The following is a 27,986-nucleotide window of genomic DNA, read 5'->3' as shown; positions in this document are numbered from 1 at the left end:
ATCGGCTTTATTGATAATCATAGAAATTTAAATTAAAATAATTAGAAATCAATTTTACCTAGCAGATTGACAAAAAAATTAAGGATTGTTAATATGTTAGTATATGTTGTGAAAAAATGGTCACTTACTTTCATTGTTAGTAAAAATATAAACTAATTCAATATTCTGGAAGGGGATTTGACATTATCCATTAGAATTTACAAGGTGCATCCAGTTAAATGAGTAATTCAACTTCAATTAATCTGTAAAATCTCTCTTACCGAAATAATTGCACTTGGGCACAAAGATGTTCAACGCAGTATTGTTTATAATAGCAAAAAGACAGAAACAATAGAAATCTCCATCAAGTCATTTCATCATCACACTAGGTAACACAATGCAGCCTTTAAAAAGGGGGAGGGCTTTTAAAATGAGGAACTGAATACTGAGGAATTGAATATTGAGGAACTGAATATTGCATTGTCATGAAAACCTCTCCACAATGTAGCACTAAATGAAAAAAAGTTAATGAATAGTTGTCATAGTATGATCTCATTTATGTTTTCTGAAGGGCTGAATAAGTGTGTGTATATGTACATATTCAGGCACAGAAATGAATAAAAAAATGGTGTAGTGGATAGGTTATGAAAGATAGTCATTATGTCTGATGAGGGAAATAGGTGAATGAAGAGATGGTTGAGGCTGAGAAGGGAGTAAGAAGAAGGGTGGACACAAGACTCCGTATGCTTTGGTAATATTTGAATTTTCAATGATGAATACTCATTCACCAATACTATGTTATTTTTGAAATAAAATGAATTAAAAGTAACTAATTACACTGCAGTATGAACATGTCACCATTCTCGTCATTACTGATTAACTAGACAGCTAAATCACCCAGACTGACTATCCTGCATTCTGACCTGGCCACTCCCAAGAAGTGCATCTACACATTTCCACTCCCTTATGATCTGAGATTCTCAGCATTTTAAAGAATGTTAAGAGTCATCCAATCAATTACTTATTCAGTGCTTGAAACCCCTCTTAAATCTCTGCAAATTGATCTTGCAGCTTTTGTTTGATGCCTCCTCTAGTGACAGGGTTGTTGCTTTTCATGTCTTTCTACTCTCCCTTTCACCAGCTCTGATGGAATGGACTCCCTTGTCTTAAGCCACGATATGCCTCTATCCCTAATCCTACATGCTCTTCTTTTTGTTCTTTTTTGTTCTTTTTTCTCATTTTTCTTTTTCTAATGGACAGATAATAATTGTTTATATGTACTGGGTAAAATGTACGTTTTGATCTATGTATTCATTACAGGAAGAGTCAATCAAGCTAATTAATTATAGCCATCACCTCATCAATTTATTATTTTGTATGTATGTGGTAACAACTCTAAAAATCTATTGGAGAATCTTTAAAAAGCCCATCTCATAGAAACAGAAAGTAGAAAAGTGGTTACCAGAGGCTAGGAGAAGAAGGGAAGATGGAGAAAGGGGAGATGTTAGTCAAAGGGTACGGTTTCAGTTAGACTGAAGGAGCACATTTTAGTGAACTATTGCACTGCATAGTGCCCTTACACTACTCTGAATAGAGCTTATAGACCCCTCTTCCTCCTGAGAAGGAAGGCATTCTCACTGTATACCACCTCCCACTCCAGGTGAATTAGGAAACCTTTCTCTCTACCCAGTGACTTTCTCAGCACTTACCACACACTTAACGTAATTGTCTATCTACAAACGTAGACTGTAAGGCTTGAGCAGCAAGTACTTTTTATCCCAGTACCTAGGTCAATGTCAGGCTCACAGGAGGTTCTCAGGCCCTATGGTGTAGTGGTTTAAAGTATAAACTTTATAATAATCCATCCAAATATCAAGCCCCTTTGCTAAATATAAGTTCTCAATCAGATTAAGCAAAACTTTTGAGGCTTCATTTCCTTGGTGATGACAAGGAGATAAATACAGTAATATCTACTTCACAGTTTGCTTAAGAATAGGAAATAAGAATAACCAATGAATGAGAGAAAGAATGAGTGAGTAAACCCATCTACCAGACAATTTCGTATAGATTCTCACTATTCCCAAAAACCCTCCTTGTTCTCTGGAATTCTGATAGTGCTTTCAAAAGAAGAAACCACTGCTTAGATTTGGCTAGGACCAACCTGAATTCAATCAATTCTAAAACAAAACCAAGAAAGAAAAAAAGGAAGCCTGCAGCAACCAGTCACTACTTTCAATTTTCCGAGGAGGTAGGAATATGGATAGGATTGATCTCTGTAGCTTATTTTTTGAATTTGGGACAAATCTCAGATCTCATCTGTGGGGATTTCACAGTATAGCAATGAAGGGTTAAAACTTATATGAACTTCATTTGAACTTTGTATGGACTCCTCTCTTTAAAAATTTTTACTTTAAACTTTGTAGTATAAGAAGAACATGCAATTTAAATTAAAGAATTGGAGGAGTTTTGGGTATTTTTCAGCCTGAGTCAGCAAACTCCAAAGGCCTATAATTAGGTTTTCCCTCTGTTTCTTTTTAATCATTAAAACCATGAATGAGAATAAAGCTTTATCAGATAGATTGCCTACTCATCCCTTAAGACATGGATCTATTATAGATGCAAAATACTTTCAAGGATATTTTGTAAATAACTTCAAAATATTCTGGGTTGGCCTAGCAGATTTGGTTGGCTTTTATTCTGGTCTGTCCCATCCTTATAAATAATTCTAACCACAAAAATATATGATCATTCTTATTTTTTACCTAAAAATGCAGATTCCAACTCGAGGAAACTGGCTCTTTATTTTCTGATAATAGTTTCTCAAAATACATTTCTAAAATATAAGAAAAAAAATTATTGCCGAATTTCAGGCCTGTGGTCTATCTGATAGTGACACCAAAAGGTACATTTACGGTAAGAAATGAAAATGATAGTTTGCAAAATCACCTCTAAGACCTATAATTTCTCTTAATAAGTCATCATTTTTAGGCTATGTTCACATGGCCCATACACATCTGACTTTCTCTAGGATATGCAGTCTAATTTATCTAGTGGGAAATACACAGGTGGGATCTTGGTGCTTCTGATTCTAAGCAACATTATGGAACTCAGATGATGTGTTTATGCATCATTTTCCTTATCTATGAAATGGAGCTTTAAAGATGGTCAGGTGAGGGTAAGGAAACTCCCCCAAGACCCTTTACTGCGGGTTTGAGTCATGGATTCTGTAACCTATTCCCTACACCCACCTTCCCCTATATCACATACCCGTTATCAAACCACCCCAGTGAGCCACACACTGTGTGACACTGAAAAGGGGAAAATAATAAAGCTGGTCTTTGAGATCAGAGAAGGAGAATTTAGTCAGCCAATTGCAGACTCACCTGCCTCTGTATGACATATATAACAGATTAAAGAAATTCACCCAATAGTTATCAGTAACTTATATTGTAAGTTTATGTTCCACATAAATAAAAATTATTTTACAAACTGTATTATTTAAATGCTCTGTGATAGCTACCTCTTCAATCAATTGCATCTTTAAAAATATTTAAGACAAATAAGATGATCAAATTGTAATATATCAATATCAAACACCCCTATGGAACTGGAAAGTAATGTAATCACTAGGCGAAAGAGAGAGAAACAAACTTCCCTAGTCATGAATTAGTTTTGTTGGTAAAAATGTGGTTTCTTCATGGCCCCCCCCAAAAAAGGGTGATTATAAAACAAATTACATGACCTAGCACATAATAATTTGCAACATACCATTTTCTTAGGTGATCAGTTAAGACTCTCAGTGATGTTGTATAGTTACATAGAGTACGTGTATGTTGTACAGATAAAGATATAGTCTAAGTCTGTCACAGTGGTTAAGAGTCTTGCACAGGTTCGCTCAGTTAGCAAGTGGAAAAGTAAAAACTCCACTCTTGTTATATCTCTTGTTATATCCAGTACTTCTTCCCCAATGCCAATATCCTGCCCCCTCCCCTCATCATGAGATAATCTGCTCATGACACTATTCACCCAGGGAAGGCTAGAATCATCCCCACCTGCCACCACTGGCTTTGAAAAAGTTCTAATGAAGATCGAGTTTGACTTCAATGACTCCAGCCTGTCTATTCTATAATGTTTTGCCATAGCTTCAGCTCCCATTTTTTAGATGAAAAAATTCAGCCCTAGAAATAATAACTTTCTGGAGATCTCACAGTCTGTTCATACACCAGTTGAGAAGCAAATCCACGCCCACCTTACTTCAAACCATGCTGAGTAAAGCACAGTAGTTAAGAACCCTAGATTTGAAATCAGAGGAGTCTGTTTCAAATTCTTGTTCCATCAACCACCAACTGTGTGACTGTAAACCCTCAGGAGCCTCAGTACCATATTTTCTTGTAGTTATTCAATTAAATTATATGTACAATATAGTACCTTAAAAAGTAGCTAAGATATAATTACAATACATCACGTTGCTTTAAAGAGATGTATGATGGACTACAGGATTTTAGGCACTAGATTTGTGTTGAAGCTTAGGGGGTCCTCTCAAAATACCAAAATTCACATCACATAGAAATATATATGTTCTGTAGGGGGCAGAATCAGGAACAGAACCGTAATAGGTCTTCACGTTCAGGAAGCCACCACCATGAACCACCATCTCCTGCCCTAGAGCCCAGCTCCCTTCCTGCTTCAGCAGCCCAGTGATTCCCTCCATCCTGAAGTCAGCGCTGTAGAGAATGTGGGGAAGCAGCAGTTTTGAATGGATAAGCACAATAATGCAAAGCAGACAGGTCTCTCCAGGTACACTCTAGACTCAAAGATGAATGGTTCCCTTTGCAGATAGAGGTCACCAGGATGGCTATCAGTGCTAGGAAAGGATGGCCCCCTCTCATAATGTGAGATTTACACAAGGACAGACACCCTCTGTCACATAGAGAAAGGGTGAGGTTCCCCTCAGGTCTTCAGAGTCCCAGTCATGTTCCCCAAAGTAAGGATCTAAAAACAGAAGAGGGGTTTCTTATGATTATTTATTTGCTCTTCCTGCCTCCTTATTGTCTAAAGGCAACTGACACTGATTCATAATGCCAGGTCAGCCATGCCACATTCACCACCGAGCCCGTGATGGAAATAGAGTGGGTGATATTTTACAGAGCTGATAGCTACCTTGCATAGGGGAAATAAATGAGAGGAATATGCCTGCATAGTGGGCATGCAGCTGGCCTTGGGCAGTGATTCCTTTAGTATTCTTTTGGCTACAAGTAACAGAATATCCAAATAAAATTGGTGCTATGGAAAAAAAGTGGTGCTATGAACTGAATGTTCATGTGTCCCCTAAATCCATATGCTGAAACCCTAAATCCCCTAGTATTTGGAGATGGGGCCTTTGGGAGGTAATTAGGTCATGACAGTAGAGAATGATGGGACTGGTGCACATAAGACAGATGTGGGTGTGAATCCCAGGCTGTGTTAAGTTGGGTAAGTAACTTAAGCTCTCCAAGTCCCCCGCTTTAGCTTATGAAATCTGTCATTAAAATGTACTATTATTATTACCATCCATTGTTATTATGCATATATTTCTACCGTCCACATTAAAAGAGACACATTAATTTGTTCACTATATTTATGAGAGTATATTCTATATTTCTCATTTGCACCTCAAGATCCACTTTCCACCCTTCTACTCTGTGGCCCAGAAAATCTGCTATAATCTGTGTCAACATGTTCCCTTGCCCTCTAGTTTTCAGTTTTGTTCAACTGAAGTTGAGAAGCGGATATCAGAGATGACAGAGAATGAGGACTGAGTGTCCAGTCTCCTGCTCTGCCAGGATGCTATGGGTTAGCTATGTCCCTTTACCAAAAGCCACAGCTCCTATCACAGTATTCTTTTCACATATCTCTCTCCAGGTTACAGTAATTGTTCTCTCCACTTGCCTCTTCTGTACTGGATTTGATAATGGCGCCACACGCAGTGCACTAAGATACTGCAGTATGCCTTGTTGATTTCCCCCCTGCCTACACCTTTATACACAGTCTCTCTCTTAAATTCTCTGTAATTACCCAATTTGAGTCAGCCATCATTTTCCTACAGGGACCCTGACATACATCCATAAACTCCATAATTAGATCAAAGTAGCATTCCAGATAGCCATGACCAAGACACAGAAGCAGAAAATCAATGATTCATCGGTGCCTTTTTCTATGTATAAGTCCCTCTCCTTGGAATCTTCACCGTTTCCATCATAGCAGTCAACCTTCTATCCCTAACCAGAAGGTTATTATTAGGTCCAGACACTAAGCATTTGTTCAATCAACTTTAACCTAAAATATTGCTTAATTTTTTTGCAGTTAAACTGTGTTTAATTTCCCTTTCCTTCTTTTCAGAATGGCCTTTATACTTCCTTTTTCCTGTTACTGCCAACACTAGCCCTTCCCCCTTATTAACAGGGTCTCAGTTTCATGCTAGTATGAGGCACTGGTATACACAAGGAGATGGCTCCAGCCCCAGGGATAGATCATGATTGAACTTCTCCAGTCACCGCAATCTTCTCAGCCAGTGATGGTTTAAGGTGATAGCCATGTGTGCAAGATCTAGACTATGGTAAATGAGGGGAAAATCTGAAGAGGGACAGGGGAAGCAGGATGTTCGGAGAGATTTTGCTTCTTAAGAAAAAGATACAACAGAGAAAAAGTTCTTTTCCTTTCTTCTTTCTTTCCTTCCTCCCTGACTTTGATGTTGTTATTTGAAAATGTGGTGTTTGAAGTTTAGTCAGTCATCTTTTTACTGGAAGTCAAAAGAATCAGAAGGAAGCTGACCCAAAGCCCTAATGTCACTCAGCTTCTGAATTAGCCTCCCTCCAACGAACTCCAGATTTCTTGTTGCATGAGATAACAAAGCCCTCTGCATGAACCACTTGTCTTAGTTTGAGCTGTTGTAACAGAATATCATTAACTGCATGGTTTAAAAAGCAGATATTTATTTCCCACAGTTCTGGAGAATTAGAAGTCCAAGATCAAGGTGTCAGCAGATCAGATGTCTGTTGAGGGCATTATTCCTGATTTGCTGATGCTCATCCTATTGTGTCCTCACCTGGTGGAGATCAGAGAGGAAGCAAGCTCTCCATTGTCTTTTCTTGTAAAGGCACCAATCCCATGATTCCCTACTGTCATGGCTTAATTACCTCCCAAAGGCCCCATCTCCAAATACCAGCCCCTTGGGGATTAGGGTTTCAGCATATGGATTTAGAGGACACATAAACATTCAGTTCATAGCACCACTTTTTTTTTCGTAGCATCAATTTTATTTGGATATTCTGTTACTTGCAGCCAAAAGAATACCAGGGGAATCACTGCCCAGGACTAGCTGCATGCCCACTATGCAGGCATATTCCTCTCATTTATTTCCCCTATGCAAGGCAGCTATCAGCTCTGTAAGACATCAAATGTGTCTTCAAATTCCTGAAAAAAAGAATGAAGATGAGAAACTCATCAAGTGTTCTTTCTATGCTAGGGCCCAGGGTCCCACACAGTTAAGACTCTGGCTTCCTAATCCAAAGATCAGTGGCTTCAAAGCCTTTCTCTTTCCTTTTGGGATAATACAGGTAAGACAGTTCTGTCTTGTAAACATTAATAGAGACCAAAATTGGGGGCCAACAGTGTCTTCATGTTATTTTATCCAGCCCTAGCATACAAAAGTTGTTAAATAACTATTTAATGGATAAAAAGGTATTTTCCATTCATTTCACATAGAAGAAACTCATTACGATCAGTAGAATTAGGTTTGGCAGCAAATGACAAAAGAAGTAACAGTAGATTAAACAAAATGGAAATATGTTTTCTTCTTATGTGAATATAGTTGAGTTCGGAGCCTTCCTAACCCTTCCAGCCTCCTTCTGTCCCATTGTCCCACTGTCTTCAATGTGTGTTTTCACCATGTGCTGTAATATTTCTGCTCCAGTTCTCTCCATCACATCTGAATTTTAACCAGCATAAAAGAGAAGAAGGGAATGGACACACCACTTATATTAGGGATCCTTCACACAGTTGCAAATCCACTGACCAAAGCTCCACCCCATCGATCAGAACTGAATCTCCAGGCTTTCCCTTGGTGCTGGATGTTTTCTGTTTGTCCTTTCACCACATTCAACTCCACCCTTTTCTACACTGTCTTGTGCTGTCAAGAGTTTACCCAAATTGATGGCATCAGTGGGCCCCTGGCCTTCTGGCTTCTGCTGAGTGCAGCCAGTGGGAGACACACTCAGGAAAAGAGGAGGTGAAGGAGGGTAAGACCAGCCCTCCAGCTTGCTCTCTTCTAAGTCTATATGGGTTGGCACCATGCCTCTATCTAGTGCATGAGCAAGAATGGTCTACTTCAGGTTGCAAACAATAAAGGCTACGTTATCTGTAGATAATTTAAAAGCAATAATAAAGTGAAATAAAAGTCAACCGACTTTTTATTATCACCATGCACAGACAATTCTAAACAATGTCAATAATGAAACACTCTTTCTGCCAGGGACAGATCATTCCCATCCCCACCCCTTCCCTAGGGAAACCACCGCCACTCCCAAGGCACAGTTCCTGTCAATCACCCCTTCCTCAGTGACTCAGTGACTCTGGAGGTTTGGTGACCATTTCTTTCCCTGGCTTCTCAGGCCTAGGGTTGGCAGCAGCCCTCTGCATATGCTCCACTGAGTTTCTAAGGACCCTGCACACACCTTTGTAAACAGTCTCTTTATTAAACTCTGGTCAGTTATCCAGTTTCAGGGTGCATACATTTCTTACTGACATCCCAGCTGATACTACCAGCAGCAAGGAAGTTTTGATTCTGAAGTGGTAATGAGCCAAAATAGAGATGTTATTATTGAGGAAAAAAATGGATAAAATAAATATTGGAAGAAAATCGATCTCTGCCACCCTCATTTTTCTCTTTTTTCCAACTTGGAATTGAGAAATCTACCAAAGGAAAACATTCTTCTGATTGTTCCCAAAGCTTTCACTCCTCTAACAGCTTTTGCTACTTCCCTCCAAGGAAGCTTTCAAGGAAACTACCTCGATGAGTGCAACTGAATGATACATCCAATTTCTAGCCCTAAAGCCAAGTGAAAGGAATTTGGCTCAGTCCCGATCTCCATTCGCAGTGTTCTTCAGTAAAGATTGTGTTGGTATCACTGTCCAAGTCGCCAAGCAGCCTGGAACCCTAAGCAATTGGAACAGACATTCTCCAGGGTGCCATGGCAGCCTCTACCTGCTGGATAGCTTCCCTGCCCCTAGGAAAGCTGAAAGCAGAACAACTTGGCCTCATCCCTACACCCACTCACTCTGGAGGTCTGCTAACATCCATGTCTTTACCCACGTTCTGCAAAGTCAGGCCTATCTACACCAGCCCAGCCTTGCCTCCTGACCTGGATCAGTGCCCCCACAGGAGAGCAACTTGACAGATCCTGTTTCTTAACCTTCACTCCAGCAAGTGCTCACTTTTAGCTTGTCATTCTCCACACAGCCACTGCCCTGGAGTATGAGTTTTATTACAATGAAAGCAATGTTTAGAGGCAATAACATGGTTTAGGATGAACAATTAATTGAAGAATTTTTGTTTCCCTCTCAATCTCCAAAATAAAGTGTCCAGTAAATTTGGATTTCATTGTCTGGTTGCAAAACAACCTGCCCTGGGGGAGCCTCTGAAAGGAGTCTCCTCGCAGTGATGAGAGGTGCTTTTCAAAGCCATGTCACGGTCATGGTAATCGGCAGACAGATCCCTATTGTGCAGAGCCCGGCTGCAGGGCCCACAGGGCAGGGCTTCCTGTGAGTGGGCTGCTGGTTGCTTGTGGTTGCTACAACAGAGCCTCAGAGAGAACTTTCTGGAGGGCTCAGTGTTCAAAGTCCACACAAACCTGAAATCAGGTCTCAGTTCTGCTCCCTGAGGTTGACTAGAAATGCCAAGCTCTTCAGAAAGTGAGACAGAATATTATCCAGGGAAATGTGGAGGGTGAGTTTTGTTTAGACTGGTTGTTTTCATGTCTGTGCCAGACACTTCACACACACACACACACACACACACTCTCTCTCTCTCTCTCTCTCTCTCTCTCTCTCTCTCTCTCTCTCTCTCTCTCTCTCCACCTCTGATCCTCACAAGAGCCCAGTGAGATAAGTATCACTGTCCTTGTTTGCAGAAAAAAGAAGCTGAGGCTCAGAGACATAAATAACGCTGTGGCCCCTCAGCAGCTGGGAAACAGAACAGTGATTGGAACTACGGTTGACCTGACTCCAAAGCCCCATCCTACAGTCCCCCACCCACCTTTCCAAGAACTATGAAGAGGTCCAGAGGTAAGGCCCGGTAGATATAAACCTTCAACTCTGGCCTCCAGGGGTTGAAGTGGGCTGCACAGCAGACCAAGTTGCTGCCCTGGAGACAAAAACAATTATATCATCACGGATAGCATCACAGCAGTGCAGGCCAGCTGCTTGAGCCAGGTAGATAAGGTAATAATCAGCAGAGGATGAGAAAATAAGACCAGATGGGTTTGTCAGTTATCCTTTGCTATATGACAATCCACTTAGAAACTTAGTGAAGTAAAAGAGCAAAATTTATTATTTCTCATGATCTGTGCTTGCGCTGGTGGTTCTGCCCCACTTTGTATCCCACAGGGGTCACTCATGCAAGTGCCTCCAGCTGTAGGCTGGTATATTTTGGAAGTTTAGAGGCCTCTCTGAAGAGTTTGAGCCTTGGTGCTAGTTGTTGGCTGAGGGGCTTCAGTTCTTTTCTATGTGGTCCTTCATACTGTGTGGCATTTTACCTCTCAGGGTCTCTCCATGTCCTCCCTCTTCAAGAGGATAGCTTGGACTTCCTTACATCATGGTGGCTGACTCTGAGCAAACAAAATCAGAAGCTTCCAGGCCTCTGAAGAGCTAGTCCTGGAGCTGACAGTGTCATTTCTGCCACATTCCATTAGTTAAAGTAAACCACAGGCCAGCCCGGATTCAAGGAGAGGTGAAATAGACTCCACTCCTAAGTTAGTGGGGCAACTGGTGCACAGAGGGAGGTAAGAACTTGTTGACATTTATCTTTGGAGAAAATCACAGTGGATATGCCCCAGATTTCCTCAGGCAGCATATACCCTGCAGAGGCTGTGGGGAGAAAGCTGTCTCTGCAGCATGGTGAAGAGGCTTGTCTAGAATGCCAACTCTAGTGATAGGGTATGGCTGCCTGGGGTGCACAATGAAAAGGCTTCTGAAATAGCATCTAGGATCAGCAGGAAAAGCTTCTCAACTAGTCATTCATTCACTCATTCCTCCTTTGTTTGGAAAAATATTTATCAAGTACCTCTGTTGTCCTGCTCTTCCAGGCACTTGGGATAAAACAGTCAAAGCATAAACCAGCACTACCCCCTTTCTCAAGGAGTTCATCCTCTAATAAGGGAATCATTCAATAAATAAATCAATGTGTAATGTGTTAGGTAGAAATTAGTTCTATGAAATAAAACAAAATGAGTGAGTAGTGATAGGAGACTGCTATGGTCTGAATGTTTGTGTTCCTCCAAAATTCGTGTGTTAAAATCTAATCCTCAATGTGAGGATATTAGGAGGTGAGGCCTTTGGAGGTGACTGAAGGATGAGGGTGGTATCCTCATGAGTGGTATGAGTGCCCTAATAAAAAAGGCTTGAGCCCTTCCACTATGTGAGGACATGGCAAGAAGCCACTATCTATGAGGAATAAGCCCTTACCAGACAATAAATCTGCCCACACCTTGAGCTTAGACTTCCCAGCCTCCAGAATTGTAAAAATAAATTTCTGCTACATACAAATTAGCCAGTCTAAGGAACTCTGTTACAGTATCAGGAACAGACTAACACAGAGGCCTCTCTAATAAGGTAACATATGAACAGATGCATGAATGAAGAGAGAAAACTGGCTGTGTGGGTTAGGTAGTGAAGAACATTTTAGAGGGAATGCTAAAGGCAGAGGCTGTAGTGCCTCAGTCCGCTCAGGCTGCTACAATAAATTACCACAGCCTGAGTGGTTAAACACAAGCATTTATTTCTCTCAGTTTTAGAGGTTGGAAGTCGAAGATTGGGGTGTCAACAGGGTCAGGTGCTGCTGAGGGCCCTCTTTCAGGTTGCAGACAGTCAGCTTCTTGTATCCTTACAAGACAGAAGGAGAGCGAGAGAACTGTCTTCCCAAGGGCTCCCAGTGACCTTATTATCTCACCTCTAACACCATCACTTAAGGAGTCAAGATTTCAATAGATGAATGTGGGAGGATACCAGCATTCATTCTGTAACACCTAGGAAGGGCATTCCAGGCATATCTGAGGAATCCTGTGGCTTCAGCAGAGTTAGCAAGGAGAAGAGTGCTGGGAAAGGAGATGAAGGCAGCAGGGGCTGGAAATGATGCTCTGTTGTAGGTGGGTGAAGATGTTCCAGCTATGTTCTGTGTTGGCGCTGTTCGATAGAAATGCAGTGTGAATCATGAATACAAATCACATATGTCATTAAAATGTTCTTACACCTACATTTTATTTTATCTTTCATTTTAGGTTTGGGGGTACATGTGAAGGTTTGTTACACAGGAAAAGACATGTCATGGAAGTCTGTTGTATACATGATTTCATCATCCATATATTAAGCCCAGTACTCGATAGTTATCTTTTCTGCTCCTCTCCCTCCTCCCACCCTCCACCATCAAGTAGACCCCAGTATCTGTTGTTTCCTTCATTTTTTTTTTTTTTGACAAAGTACCACTCTGTTGCCCAGGCTGGAGTGCAGTGGTGCAATCTCAGCTCATTGTAACTTCTGCCTCCCGTGTTCAAGCGATTCTCCTGACTCAGCCTCCCAAGCAGCTGGGACTAAAGACACATGCCACCACACCCAGCTAATTTTTGTATTGTGAGTAGAGATGGGGTTTCACCACATTGGACACACTGGTCTCAAACTCCTGACCTCATGATCCACCCACCTCAGCCCCCCAAAGTGCTGGGATTACAGGCATGAGCCACCACACCTGGCCTGTGTTACTTCTTTGTGTTCATAAGTTCTTATTAGCTCCTACTTATAAGTGAGAACACGCGGTATTCAGTTCTCTGTTTCTGCATTAGGTTGCTAAGGATAACAGCCTCCAGCTCCATCCATGTTCCTGCAAAAGACATGAACCCATTCTTTTTTTATGGCTGCATAGTAATTCCATCGTGTATATGTACCACATTTTCTTCAGCTAGTCTGCCACTGAATGGGCATTTAAGTTGATTCCAGGTCTTTGCTATTGTGAACAGTGCTACAATGAACATTCACATGCATGTGTCTTTGTGGTAGGACGATGTCTGTTCCTCTGGGTACACACTCAGTAATAGGATTGCTGGGTTGAGTGATAGTTCTTGCTTTGAGCTCTTTGAGAATCACCATACTGCTTTAACCACAATGATTAAACTAACAGACTCCCACCAACAGTGTATAAATGTTCTCTTTTCTCCACAACCTCACCAGCATCTGTTATTTTCTTTTTAATGATAGCTATTCTGACTAGTGTAAGATGGTATCTCATTGTGATTTTGATATGCATTTCTCTAATAATCAGTGATAATGAGCTTTTTCTCACACACTCGTGGCCACATATTTGTCTTCTTCTGACGAGTGTCTGTTCATGTCCTTTGCTCATTTTTAAAGGGGTTGTTTTTTTCTTGTAAATTTGTTTAAGTTCCTTATAGATGCTGGATGTTAAACCTTTTTTAGATGCATAGTTTTCAAATACTTTCTCCCATTCTATAGATTGTCTATTTCTCTGTTGGTAGTTTCTTTTGCTGTGCAAATGCTCTTAAGTTTAATTATATCTCACTTGTCAAATTTTCCTTTTGTTGAAATTGCTTTTGGTGGCTTTGTAATGAAATTGTTGTTTCTATGTCCAAAATGGTATTACCTAGGTTGTCTTCCAGATTTTTTATAGTTTTGTGTTTTACATTTAAGTCTTTAATCCATCTTGAGTTGATTTTCATGTGTAGTATAAGGGAGTGGTCCAGCATCAATCTTCTGCAGATGGCTGGCCAGTTACCCCAGCACCATTTATTGAATAGTGAGTCTTTTCTTCATTGCTTGTTTTTGTCAGTTTGGTCAAATATCAGATGGTCATAGATGTGTGGCCTTATTTCTAAATTCTCTATTCTGTTCCATTGGTCTATGTGCCTGTTTTTGTACCAGTATCATGCTGTTTTAGTCACTGTAGCCTTGCAATATAGTTTGACATTGGATAACATGATGCCTCCAGTTTTGTTTTTTTTTCTTAGGATTGCCTTGGCTGTTCAGGCTCTTTTTTGGTTCCATTTAAATTTTAAAATAGTTTTTTTCTAGTTCTATGAAGAATGTCATTGGTAATTTGATAGGAATAGGATTGAATCTATAAATTACTTTGGGCAGTGTAGCCATCTGAATGATATTAATTCTCCTTATCCATGAGCATGGGATGTTTTTTCATTTCTTGTGTCTTCTCTAATTTCTTTGAGCAGTGCTTTGTAATGCTCATTGTAGAGATATCTCACCTCTCTGGTTAGCTGTATTCCTAGGTATGTTATTCTTTTTATATATAACCACATTTTTTAAAGTAAAAACAAATAGGTACAAACAAGTTTAGTAATAGATTTTGTTTAATGTAATATATAAAAAATATTATTCCAACATGTAATCAATATGAAATTATCAGAAATTTTACCTTTTTCATAAAAAAATCTTCAAAATCTAGTGTGCATTTTACACTTAACAGCACATCTCAGTTTAGACTAATGGTATTTCAGTAGCCACCAGTGGGTAGTGGCTACCATATAGGACAGTGCAGATCTTTAGCCTATAAAGCAGTATTTTTCATACAGAGGTATCTCAGAATACTGGTCTTGATATGTTAATAAATACACTGGAAAATAATCAAATAATGTGGTCTGTGCTCAAAAAAATAAAAGTGGAAAAATACTAGTAAAACAATTGTAAAATGTTTTCTTTCAGTAGAACACCTCGGAACTGTTGATATGATCATTTATTCTAGGAATCTCGTAAAGAGGCAAAAACTAAAAATAAAGGAATCAATCTATGTTCTGGAGTGCCATAGGAGCCTTCCCAGAGAGACTTTGGAGAAACTCCTACCATACCCTTTACAAAGCAAGTAAGCTCTAAATTCCCCAGTTTCCAGATCAGCAGTTCTACAATCATTTGTATTTGTCTCCTTACTTATCATTTAATATACCTCAATTGAAAAAGGGTTGTAAAGCTTTTCTAAAACCCCATGGGTCCTCTAAACAGCTTTTACACACACCTCAGAAGGTGGCCTTAGATGCTGAAAGTGTTCTTTAGAAAACAGCTTTGCAAAGGAGCTTGGGGGCAAACCTCACATGACACAGCCTCCTCTTCGGTGCAGACTCCCCTTGTCTTTGTTGTAGGCACAAGGAGAGCTGTGAGCACAGCCTGGTGGCACCTTACCCAAAACCTTTACCCTCACAGGCATGTGGCTGCTCTGATCTGGGCTGTTTATTCATGAATGCCCAGTTCCTTGTGTTCCCTTCATACAGGAGTGTTCTGCAGTTTAAAGCAAACCTGACACTTGAAGGACTAAGGCTGTAATTTCTGTTCGTACTGGGCAAGTGTAGCCCAGAGGTCTCCTAATGGCAAGTTGTCTCTCATCCATTTCCACCCTTGAGCATGCAGATACTCTGTTTAGTCCCTAAAAGAAAAGGCATTCCATGAGGCATTAGTGAGAAATATATATTTAATTAAAGACTCATACACTGTTGGTGAGCGTATAAATTAGTTCAACCATTGTCGAAAGCAGTGTAGTGATTCCTTAAAGAGCATAAAATATAGAACCACCATTTGACCTAGCAATCCCTTATTTATACTCCTTTAATACCCAAAGGAATATAAATCATTCTACCATAAAGACACATACATGCATATATTCATTACAGCACTATTCACAATAGCAAAGAACTGGAATCAGCTTAAATGCCCATCAGTGATAGACTGGATAAAGAAAATGTGGTACATGTACACCATGAAATACTATGCAGCTATACAAAAGAATTAGATCATATCTTTTGTGGGAATATGGATGGAGCTGAAGGCTATTAGCCTTAGCAAACTGACACAGGAACAGAAAAACAAACACCACATGTTCTCACTTACAAATTCTCATCATTTAATTCCCACTTGTGAGAACTAAATGATGAGAATGCATAAACACAACGAGGGAAACAACAGACGCTGGGGCCTAACAGAGGATGGAGAATGTGAGGAGGGAGAGGATCAGGAAAAACAACTAATGGGTACCAGGCTTAATACCTGGGGAATGAAATAATCTGTACAACAAACCCCATGTCATGAGTTTACCTTTGTAACAAACCTGCACATGTACCCCTGAACTTAAAATTTAAAAAGAAAACCGTGTGTGTGTGTGTGTGGGGGGGAGAGAGAGAGAGAGAGAGAGAGGCTAACTTTGTAGCATATGAAGAATGTCTGTACCTTGATATGATAGTTATATAATCAATATACTTGGTTTCTTGATCACTGTGCTTATTTTTTTCAAACTCTAACTAAAAATACTTAACTAGTTTAATTCTATTTTAGAAATTATCATTTTAGTTTATATTAATTTCGATTATATCTTACTGAAAAAAATTTTTAAAGACTTTTTTGGAGAGAGCAGAGTTTAACAAACAGTATTTCACTTTAGAAAAATTCCTGTGAGGCATGTTTCTTTTCACAAAATCTCTCCAGGGTGCTCCACCACTATACTGACTTACCCGTTTTCCTTCCTGTCTGTCTGAGTGCCTTTGTGTCTCATTCTGTGTGTTCTGTATGTCTCTTTATCCTTCTCAAGTCCTGTCTCTCTATCTCAATTTCTGTCACTTTGTCTCTGTTTGTCTCTCTGTCTCGATCTCATTCTCTATATACTCCATGTCTCTTGTCTACCTCACCCTAGCCCCAGCCTTCCCTACAGACAGCCTTCAGTCTCCTTCCATCTCATGGTTTCTGAAATGCTCACTTTTCTTAGGAAGAGCCATTTAGCTCTATCCCAGACTCCCACTCTCATCACTCAATACTCTAACCTGTGTGCGGTACTAGAGATGATCTCAAGGTCATGATTTTGATTGCACATAAGACAATCATAATGTGTTTTAATTCTTTTATCTGTCTCAAGCATCATTCCCCCAATGACACTTAAATCTATGAGTTAATTATATATCTCTTTATTTGCTGCTCATTAGAAGCCCCTGGATTGAAGTCCAGCTCAGCCACTCTCAGCTTTGACCTGTGTCATCCACTTAACCTACTGAATGGCTCTTTCCATATAGCTAATACATGGGCTGTAACAACTCTGTCAACAAGTTTTTGTAAGGTTATAAGTGAAAGTGCTTATTTCATCTCAAAACATTTTACAAATGTAAAAGACTGAAATCACTGCAGCTACTGCCTTCTGGTAGAAGCAGAAGCTCATAACAGCAACAGACAAGCTATGCACAAAAGTGAAAATAAGTAAGGTAAAGAGGGAGACAGGGTAACCAGCTAGCCAGGGAAGGTATAAAGGGAAGAAGCATCTGAGCCCTGATGCCTAACTCATGTGAGTGGCCTCTACACATTCTGATTGCATACTACATCCATCAGGGTCCCAGTGAAAAACAGATAACATGTTCAAATTAATCTGATGACAGTTTATTAAAAGGACTATTTTCAAGATGTAGCATGTGGAGAAACTTCATGAGAAAGAGCAGTATCCCAGGACTAGTAACTGTGAGGACTGGTACCACCACTTCTGGTCCTGAGGGGGAGCAGGGTAGGAGCACAGACCAGAACCTGGAGACAGACGGCCCTATGGAGAGGGTTGCTAGACAGTCGCTGTAACCTTCCATTGAAGAATGCACCCAACCTATGGGAATATCTCAGAGAGACAGCTGAGAGAAAAAATACCTTAATCCCACTCTCTCTCCTCCCTTCAATGTCTTGTCAGGACCCAGCATTGGCCAAACCCAGTTAGAAACCACAGAGGGCAATGAAGACATTAGTGTGGTCCATGCAGAACAAACAGCCTCCTAAGGCAGAAATCAAAGTGAAGAAGCATCCTCCCCTCTGGAGCATGGATGCGAAGGAAATAAAAAGATGTATAGCACACTCACTCCCATGTATAGATAGATCACAGATATGTTGGGAAATCTACTTGCGATTTGCCTGAGTCCATGAGCTCTGAGGAATTCGGAAATCCTAGAGGCATAAAAGCCTATCTGACAACGAGAACAAGCAAAGGTAGATAGGAAAAATCGAGCAAGGGAGAAAGACAGAACCATGATGAAGTGCTATTGCAGAAGCCAGAGAAACCTACAGCCAGCCATAACTGAAGCTAGACTGTGAGCTGATAGATACCATTTTTCTTACAGAGTTTATATTGCCTGTTATCAAATGAAGCTAAGGGATTCCCAAGGATGTTGTCTTACTATAAATGAGGAACCTGAGATGCCAAGAAATCAATTAACTTGAAAAAGCTCACATGCACACCAAGTGGCAGAGCTGTAATTCTATTCTGATTTCACCTCCAAAGTCTGTAGTTTGTGCACTCTCCACAATGAGACCCCATGATGCCCTGGAGTCTCTGGTTCTCTGAACCCTATTGTGGCCAAAGACTGTCAGACATGCTTTTTCCACTTGGGCCATAAATGTCTTTAGATGACAGATCCCCCTGGGGACACATTCCCATGGAACTCTTCCACTGTCTTGCACTTTTCTTTGTCATGCGTCTACACTGTCCTAATCTCCAAAAGCTGTTCTTCACAATCTAAACAATGAAAAGAAGTAAGAGCTGTGACTATGTGGTAAAGAGAGGAAAATAAATCTTGCTGATTTGAGACACAGCTACAAGACAAATACCCACAATAGCCTTTGGAATAAATGACAAGTTCCATTCTGAGAAGTGGCAGAATGCCATATTTTCACAATGGTTTCAACGTGAGCAGCCTGCTGGGAGGGCAGTGTTGGTGACGCTTTCTGAAAAATCCTTTTAAAAGATGCAGCATGCTTTTCCACTTACAAATTTGTTAAGAAAAGGGAGAAAATGTCATATAGGAAAAATAATAGGACTTTTGAAAACGTGAACAATGATATCCATTGATAAAATCATGAATGTAGCTTTTTAAAAAAAATGGAAAGAAAAAAAGTAACACTTCCTTTTCCCTTGGTAGAAATTTCAGAACACAGCAGTGTTCTAGGTCACAGAGTACATTCTATCTTAGTAACCGGATGCTCACCTTGTGGCCAAAACACTCAGACAAGGAAAAGACATAATGCACAATGGGGAAACCCCTAACAGCTCCTCCAAATACATACACACACAACACACATACAACATACACATACACACACAACATATGCACACACACAGCATACACATACACACACAACATATGCACACACACAGCATACACATACACACACCACACATCACACACAACATACACATCACATGCAATATACACACGAACACATAACACACATACACGTACACAACATGCACACAACACACACAACACATCACACACACAACATATACACAACATACACATACACACAACACACACATCACACACAACATACACATACACACAACATACACACATCACACACAACACACACATACACACATGTGCATGCACATGACACACGAACACACATCACATACAACATGCACATAGCACACATAACATACACATCACACACAATATACACATGAACACAACACACATACACAACATACACACAACACACACATGCAACATACACAAAACACACATACACACAACATACACGAATACCACACACAACATATACATACACACAACATATACACACGAACACACACATGAACACACAGTACACAAATCACACACAACATACACACATCACACATATACAACATACACACAGACATAAAACATATACATCACAAACACAACATACACACATGTCATGCATACACAAAATACACAGACATACACATCTTTCATACCCCAAAGGTTTTTGGCTTGTTAACAAATTAACTTAAATGAAATCAGTCTTAGAGGATGAACTCTGGCAAGCCAGGGGCTGACCCAAATGCAGCAGGAGCAGAGAGTGCGCTGACTTAGAAGATAGAGAAACATGAGCATTAAGTTTATCTCTGGCCCTTGGAGTTCCTCTGAATATTGAGAAAATTGCTTAACCTGTCCAAGCCTCATCTATAAAATCGGGATTTTAATGGTTATTATGTTGGCTTGCTACAATGATTCAGTAAGATAACATCACCAGTGTTTCAAAAAAGTAGTGGGTGTGGTGACTCATGCCTATAATCCCAGCACTTTGAGAGGCAGAGGCGGGCAGATTCCTTGAGCCCAGAAATCTGAAACCAGCCTGGGCAATATGGCAAGACTCGGTCTCTACAAAAAAATACACAAAATTAGCTGGGCCTGGTGGTCTGTGCCTGTACTCTTAGTCACCTGAGCCCAAGAGGTCCAGGCTGCATTGAGCCATGATTGCATCACTGCACTCCAGCCTGGGCAAGAGAGTAAGACCCTGTCTAAAAAAAAACAAAAACAAAAAAACCATAAAAAGTAGTTATTGTTAATTACTCTCCTGTAGGGACTGCTCAGGTCAGGTCTCTCTCATAAGCCTTCAGGCATAGCCCAGTGGTTCAAATTCTGGTGTAGTCAACTCTTAGCTCTCTAACTTAAAGACAATCAGATTTTGCCACATGAGAAATGACCACAAAATCTCAGTGGTGTGCAACAATAAGCACTGATTTAGCCTGAATGACTGTGGGTCAAACAATGGTCAGCTACTCCAGGCCGGGCTCAACCAGCTGCCTCTTCTGATCTCTGCTGCCCCTGCTCACACATCTTCCTTGGCCAGGAAAGGTTGCCTGAGGTGGCTTTCTCCACATGTCTCCTATCCTACTCCTGGAATCAGCAAACCATATGGCCCAGCCCCTGGGCATGTTTTCATGGCAATGGCATAAGTACAGGTAGGTGAGCAAAAACATTCCAGGTTTCCATAGCCTAAGCTTGACATAGGCACATCATCACTTCTGCCATACTCAGTTGGCCAAAGTCCATCTCAGAGTCAAACCCAAAGTCAAAGACCTTCAAAATATTCCCCGTCCCATTCACGTGAGGAGCTACAAAGTTACATAGGAAAAGGTGTACACTACAGGGAGGCTAAAGAATTGGAAAGGGGCTGGGCGCAGTGGCTCAAGCCTGTAATCCCAGCACTTTGGGAGGCCAAGGTAGGTGGATCACGAGGTCAAGAGATCGAGACCATCCTGGCCAACATGGTGAAACCCCATCTCTATAAAAATACAAAAAATTAGTATGGTGGCATGTGCCTGTAATCCCAAGCTACTCAGGAGGCTGAGGCAGGAGAATTGCCTGAACCCAGGAGGAGGAGGTTGCGGTGAGCCGAGATCCCGCCATTGCACTCCAGCCTGGGTAACAAGAGCAAAGCTCCATCTCAAAAAAAAAAAAAAAAAAAAAAAAGATTTGGAAAGGATGGCATGATCTGCCATAGACTAGCTACATAATCTCTTCGTTGTTTCATCTGTAAAGTAGGAATAATTGCTACCTACATAATGGGTTCTTTTAAATATTAAATAATTCAACACACTGTTTGGCTCACAAGGAGCACTCAAGAAAAGTAAGCTAATATTTTTAGTCAGTGTAGTGGTAGCATGAGAGGGGTGGTGCTCTGTTATGCATTTTCTACAGTGTTTTGGCATGCTTCATTCATTCATTCATTATTTCTATAATATTAACTAATTCTATGATATTTACTAAACCATGCACCATACACTTTATCACTGTGCTGACCACACAAAACACTGATGTCAGTTTGTATTTGCATAGCATTTTTATACCCAGAATCAAACTGATCAGTACAGTTTTCCTCATGATCTCAGTGATCTCTATCAAACAAGCAGCAGGCCAAAGATCAGAATCTCTTAAGTCAAGATTCTGTATCTAGGTATCGGTATAACTTCAAGCTGGGACCCTCCCTTCATGTCTCCTTCTCACTCAGAATTCATGGATTCTAAAATATTTTAGTGAAGCATCACAGTAATCCCATGCCACATCAAATACTTGGCTCTGTCCATTCTCTTATTTATTTACTTATGACAGTTGTAATAGTCAGTTCTCACACTGCTATAACAACCTGGGACTGGGCAATTGATAAATAAAAGAGGTTTAATTGGCTGAAAGTTTCACAAGCTCTACAGGAAGCATGGCCGGGAAGTCCTCAGAAAACTTACAGTCATGGTGGCAGGGGAAGGCAAAGCAAGCACATCTTCACATGGCCAGCAGGAGAGTGAAGGGAAGAGTGCTACACACTTTTACCCAATCAGATCTCATGAGAACTCACTCGCTAACGAAAACAGCAAGGGAGAAATCCACTCCCATGATCCAATCACCTTTCACCAGGTCCCTCTCCCAACATTGGGAATTACAATCCAACATGAGACCTGGGTGGGAACACAGAGCAAAACCATATCAGGAGTTATGTGTGGCTTGTATCCTGAAGGATAAATGGGTATTTTCCTGGAGAAAGAAAGAGAAGATCAGAGAAGGAAGGGCATTACAGGCAGAGACACAGTGTAAGCAAAGTCACATGTTGACAAACCTCAAGGCACATGGAGAAAGTACAGTTCAGTTATAAGGCATTAGTTTCAAGGCTGAGATGGAGGGAGATAATGTTGGAGAAGCACTCAGGCATTTATGAAGGATGACTTTGTATGTCATGTGGAGAAACTTGGATGTTAGATTATAAACAGTCAAGTGTCACTGGAAGGTTTTGAAAAGGGGCAGGATGAGGATAACTTTGAACTTCCTAACGGGCCTCCTGCTAGCTGTGTGGGAAAGGGTTCTGAAGAGTGTCATATCTTCATAAGGACACAGCCAGCAACCATTCTTCCACCTGACTACTTTGTAGAGATGAAGTAGATGGAAGGGCTGAATCTGTTAAGGTTTGTCCTGTCCTTAGGAACAAATGAGATGAAGGGATTCATTATACCAGCACAAAAGCAGGGCCTCATAAGAAGGTCTGAATAGAGCAACCCTGAGTTACTGAACTGCAAGAAATCTAACAGGGTGTTTCATCATCCCTCATTAGAGAAGAGAAAATCATTGTCTACCTTATGGAATTGAGCTGCCTCAGGTGATATAGGAGCCTCCTAAATCCCAGACCTGTTCTTTCCTCACCCCCATTCAGACATCCCACCTCCTCTGAGGTCAACAGGGTATCTGAGTACTTGCTGTGTGCAGGCGCTACAGAGGTCAGAGGACTGAATACCCGTTTTTGTCTCAGTAACCCCAGAACACTATGAGTGACGGCATCTCCTCTTTCTAGGTATGGCCTTGGGAAGCTCTACTTACCTCACACTCCTTGCACTCTGTGCCCCCATGGAAGCCAAAAGGACACAGACATCAAGGGCATGCAAGGCCGGTATTAGCTATCCCAAGAGAAGAACAGGGTCCTCCATCCAAGAGAATGTCTGGGAGTGACACAAAGGCTAGTGTTGTATTAGGAGGTCACTGAGAAAAGAGAAGGTGTGATCTGTGGTTCTGAGAGAGCAAGATCAGTATTAGAACACATCAGAGACACCAGGAGACCAGAGAGGAGTCACCGAGGCAGCTCAGCCTCATCTATTAATCTGTCCAATGGACACTGTCTTCATGGTGCAAACTCTATTGCAGTTTCTATTCCCCAGACATCTGAAAAGCCTGCCAGCACCTGACTTCTGCCTCTGAACTTAGTCTTTGCTATATTAAAGAGGCTTCAGGGCCAGGCGCAGTGGCTCATGCCTGTAATCCAAGCACTTTGGGAGGCCAAGGCGGGTGGATCACCTGAGGTTAGGAGTTTGAGACCAACCTGACCAACATGGTGAAACCTAAATACAAAATTAGCCAGGCATGTGGCACATGCCTGTAATCCCAGCTACTCCGGAGGTTGAGGCAGGAGAATTGCTTGAACCCGGGAGGCAGAGGTTGTGGTGAACTGAAATCATGCCATTGCACTCCACCCTGGGCAACAAGAGTGAAACTCCATCTCAAAAAAAAAAAAAGTTTCAGCCTGACTTCTTGGTTTGCACTTAGCGATCAATCAGTGCATATTACCTTGACCCAGCCATTCAAGGGCTCTGGGACTATTTCTCTCATCTAAAGATCAGATTAATATCACCAGCCTACTCACTTCCCACTTCAAATTTATTCACAATTCTCCCATGTCCTCAGCAGACACTTCACTTAAAATATACCAAAGGGAGGACCTTTGCTATAACAAAAAAGCAATTGTTACCATGAATCCGAGGAAAAAGAGGGAGGATTTAAAGGATAAGTCTGAAGAAATACATCTGTGGTTAATAGCCTCTTGGCAAATAATCTTTTCTTGTTTCCCCCTAAGGTATGTGGAAAGACATAGTGTATAATTAGACGAAAAGGCTCTTTTTAGAGAAAGATTAACTGTGAAACAGGTAGTTCAAAAGATAAAAGGCAGGAAACCTGCTTCTATTCCAGCTGAGTTGCCCCATAGGGTTTGTGCCAACTCTGTGGGCTTTGAGACTCTGCTCTAAAAACAGAGAGAATTGGGCAAGGTGATCCTCTAGGTCTAGGAGTCTATGATTTTAACCCAAAATCAGATTAAGGAAGATTAGAAATCAAGGTTCATGACCGCAGAGGAACTCAGACTGTCTAGGTTTCATTTAGTCCCTTTATTATTTCTTTTGTAGTTTCTTTTTCTTTCCTAATGATAAATCTGTCTTCCTACAGCTTAAAAAAAAAAAAGCCACTCTCAGAGGAAGGTCTGTAAATCAGTGGGATAAAAGGGGACAAGAAAAATCTGCACAAGGATAACACCAATGGTGAGAATCTAAGCAAACTTACGCCCCCAGCCCACTTCCTAGTAAGAAATTCAGGCCAATTATAGAACTTCTCAGAGGATATCAGGGTTCAGAACCACCCACACATCAGGCCCAGGACTGCTCTGGCCTGTCTCCTATTGCTAGCTGGCTTCGCATCTGATGTAGTCAAGAGCTGCATCACACATAGATGTGGAGCCAGGCTGCTCTCATATCCTGAGAGGTTCCCTTGGCTTGGGAGTTACATGGCAACAAATGCGAAAATAAATGTTTCTACTGAGAGCTTCAATGGATGTCAGATTTCTTGCAGCCAGTTTTAAAATAAATCTAAAATCATTTTTCCATTGCTCCTGTCTATATACCAAAGAAGATACTTTAACAGGCTCCTAAATTAGTTAGACATGTGAGTTTAGAGAATTTGGCCATTCCAGGGCCAACTATAAAAACTGAGTAACTGTATATTACCTAGATACAACAAAGATGCTCCTTATAGAAGAGGAGATCTTATTTATAGTATAATTTATATGTTCTAGGTACCAAGCTAAGCATTTGATCCTCACAGCTGTTTTCTAAGGAAGCACTTTTTTTTATTAATAGACTTTTTTTCAGCAGTTTTAGTTTTACAGAAAAACTGAGTAAAGGTACAGAGTCCTCATATGCTCCCTATACTCCCACCTCCATTTTCCCTACTATTAATATCTTGCATTAGTATACTATGTTTGTTAAATTGATGAGTCAATGTTGCTACATTGCTATTAAGTAAAATCCACAGATTGCATTAAGATTTACTCCTGGTATGCATTCTATGGATTTTGACAAATATGTAATGTACAATCACATGTATCCACCATTACAGTATTATCCAGAAGAGGTTCACTGCCCAAAAGAATCTCCTGTTCCCCACTCTCCGCTCCTTCAAAACCCTGGCAACCACCAATCATTTTACTGCCTGCAGAAAGCATCTTTATTCACTTTTAAAGAGGAGGATGCCAGATCTAAAGGGGTTATGAAATTTACTCAAGTGGGAGAGCGAAGATATACTGGGCACAGGCCGACCAGAGTCAAGTCTTCCCACTCCGCATTTATGACCCAACAGCGTCTTCCTGAACACCGCCAAGGGGCCAGCCCGGCACAAGTGCAGGTTGTGGAAGCAATACAATGACAAACAAAGCAATGGAGGGTCCACTCTCGGCAAGTTCAGAAATTCGTGGAAAGCAGGCATTCTAAAATATTGATAAAAAAAGAAGACTGAAAAGATCCATCTCTAGACTCCCCAACAAAAACAGCTTTTAAAAATTGGGCTTTCTTATTAAATTGTCTGAATAAAGGACTTTATTGGTTCAAAAAAAAATTGGAAATAGCCCTGAAGATATCATAAAAATGACTTTTCAAGAAATTTCCAAGAGATTCAAGTTTGGAGGAAATAAAAAATGCACAACAAGGCAACTTTATTCACAGTAGCCCCCCAAATTATAAACAACACAAAAGTCAATCAAAAGGGAAGTGAATAACGAATTATAGTTTAGCCTGGAACTTGAATACTACTCATCAATACAAATAAATAGTCTAAAATAAATATTCTACTGGTACATACCCAAACATGGATCCATCTCAAAAACAATTTGCTGAGTAAAAGAGCCAAACAGAAAAGAGTACATCTATATGATTCCATTTACATGAAGGTCTAGAAAAGCCAAAAACGATAGTGACAGAAAGCAGATCTGTGGTTTCTGAGGCCAGGGGCAGGAGGGGAAGGACTTGCAATGGGGCCTTCGGGAATTGGCAGCGGGGTGGCGGCGGGCGGGGGGGGGTTTGATGGAAATGTTCTGTATCTTGACTGTGAAAATGGATACACAGTGTATATATCTGTCAAAAGTCATCAAATGTTACACTTAAAATTGGGCCATTTTAATCATGTAAATGTGCCCCAAAAAGTTTATTTTAAAAGACAAAATAGTCAACAATTAGTATGTAACTTGCTCCTGATGACTCCATTATTTCATCCTTAAGTATTTATATCCATCTATTTTTGTCATGTGACTTTGCATGCCTCCTTAAGATCAAGCACGGAATACTTCTCCTCTATTATGCGCACATTTCATTTCTCGCCGCTTGAACATATTTCTCCCCTCAATGCCCAGGTGATGTCTCTGTGAAGCTTCTCTTTACCAGTTTCCAGAGCCATTGCTTCTACTTCTGCCTCCTTCTTCATTTATGTTGCCTGCCTTGTGTTGTTTTGAAACCCCAAAAACACAGAATTATGTTCATTGTAATCCTTGCTTTGAGATATACTATCACCATCAGTTTATACATAAACCTCTTTCATTCTCTTATATTTTTAAACGTTACAATAAACACCCTGAACCTACTGCCAATCTAAGAACAAGAGCATTACCTCTAACTGAGGTCTTTCCATGTGTTCTCCCAGACCCCTTCCTTTAAGTCCTCTTGAGATTGTATTCATAGCATTTATTACCACCTTGCTTCACTTTTTTTTTTTCACTTAAAGTGTGCAGATTTTTTTCCTGTTCGGTTTTTTAATTTTACTTAGCTTCGATTTTTCTAAAATGGGTATCATGCTCTACTGGGTCCCCTGGGATAAAATGTCAACGTAACACAGTTAATCCACTGTAACAGATGCATTGTCATCCATTGTTTACACACCCACAATATTTGTGTAACCGGGGGAGCATACCCAGTTCCCAGAGCTTGGAGGTTCTTGGCTTCTCTTACCCTGAAGAAGGGAAAGGGGCCCCAGAGGTGCAGTGAGTTTACCACTCAAATAAATATCGCAGACCCAAAATCTCTCTTTGCAGAAGAGCAATTTATTAGACAGAGCGAGAGAAAAAGACAGAGAGAGAGACAGCTCCCATGCTATTGTGAAAGGGGAACCCAGAGAGAAAAATCCGTTCAGGTAAGGAGCAGCTGAAGTTTTAACCCATGGTATATGCAAGGCTTGAGAAGAGCAGGTGTGTGATGGAAAAAAGATGGTGGATTTGAGTGCTAGTTTAGTTACTCACCAAAATTACTTTGTCTGAATCCCAAGCTTCTTTTCTGTAAAATAGAAACAGTAATAGGAACTTCTTAATAAGGCTGTTATAAGAAGTGACATATAAAG

The 27,986-nt window shown here is 40.7% G+C and overlaps 1 long non-coding RNA gene across 5 annotated transcripts in view; it reads right to left on the bottom strand.

The window, feature by feature from the left end:
* The window catches only part of LOC144579768 (uncharacterized), a 656,332-nt gene that overhangs the window by 397,316 nt on the left and 231,030 nt on the right, over positions 1-27,986 (bottom strand). For 3 of the 5 annotated variants that reach the window (XR_013528135.1, XR_013528134.1, XR_013528137.1), the window contains one exon: positions 27,889-27,922. This is a non-coding gene — a long non-coding RNA (uncharacterized LOC144579768). Of the gene's footprint in view, positions 1-92; positions 27,923-27,986 lie in introns of those variants that run through there. The other 2 variants (XR_013528136.1, XR_013528138.1) reach the window with 2 other exon arrangements.

The sequence above is a fragment of the Callithrix jacchus genome, chromosome 16, assembly GCF_049354715.1.
Source record: "Callithrix jacchus isolate 240 chromosome 16, calJac240_pri, whole genome shotgun sequence".
Taxonomy (NCBI): domain Eukaryota; kingdom Metazoa; phylum Chordata; class Mammalia; order Primates; family Cebidae; genus Callithrix; species Callithrix jacchus.
The sequence above is the reverse complement of the archived record's forward strand: the minus strand, read 5'-3'. Positions and strand labels throughout refer to the sequence as shown.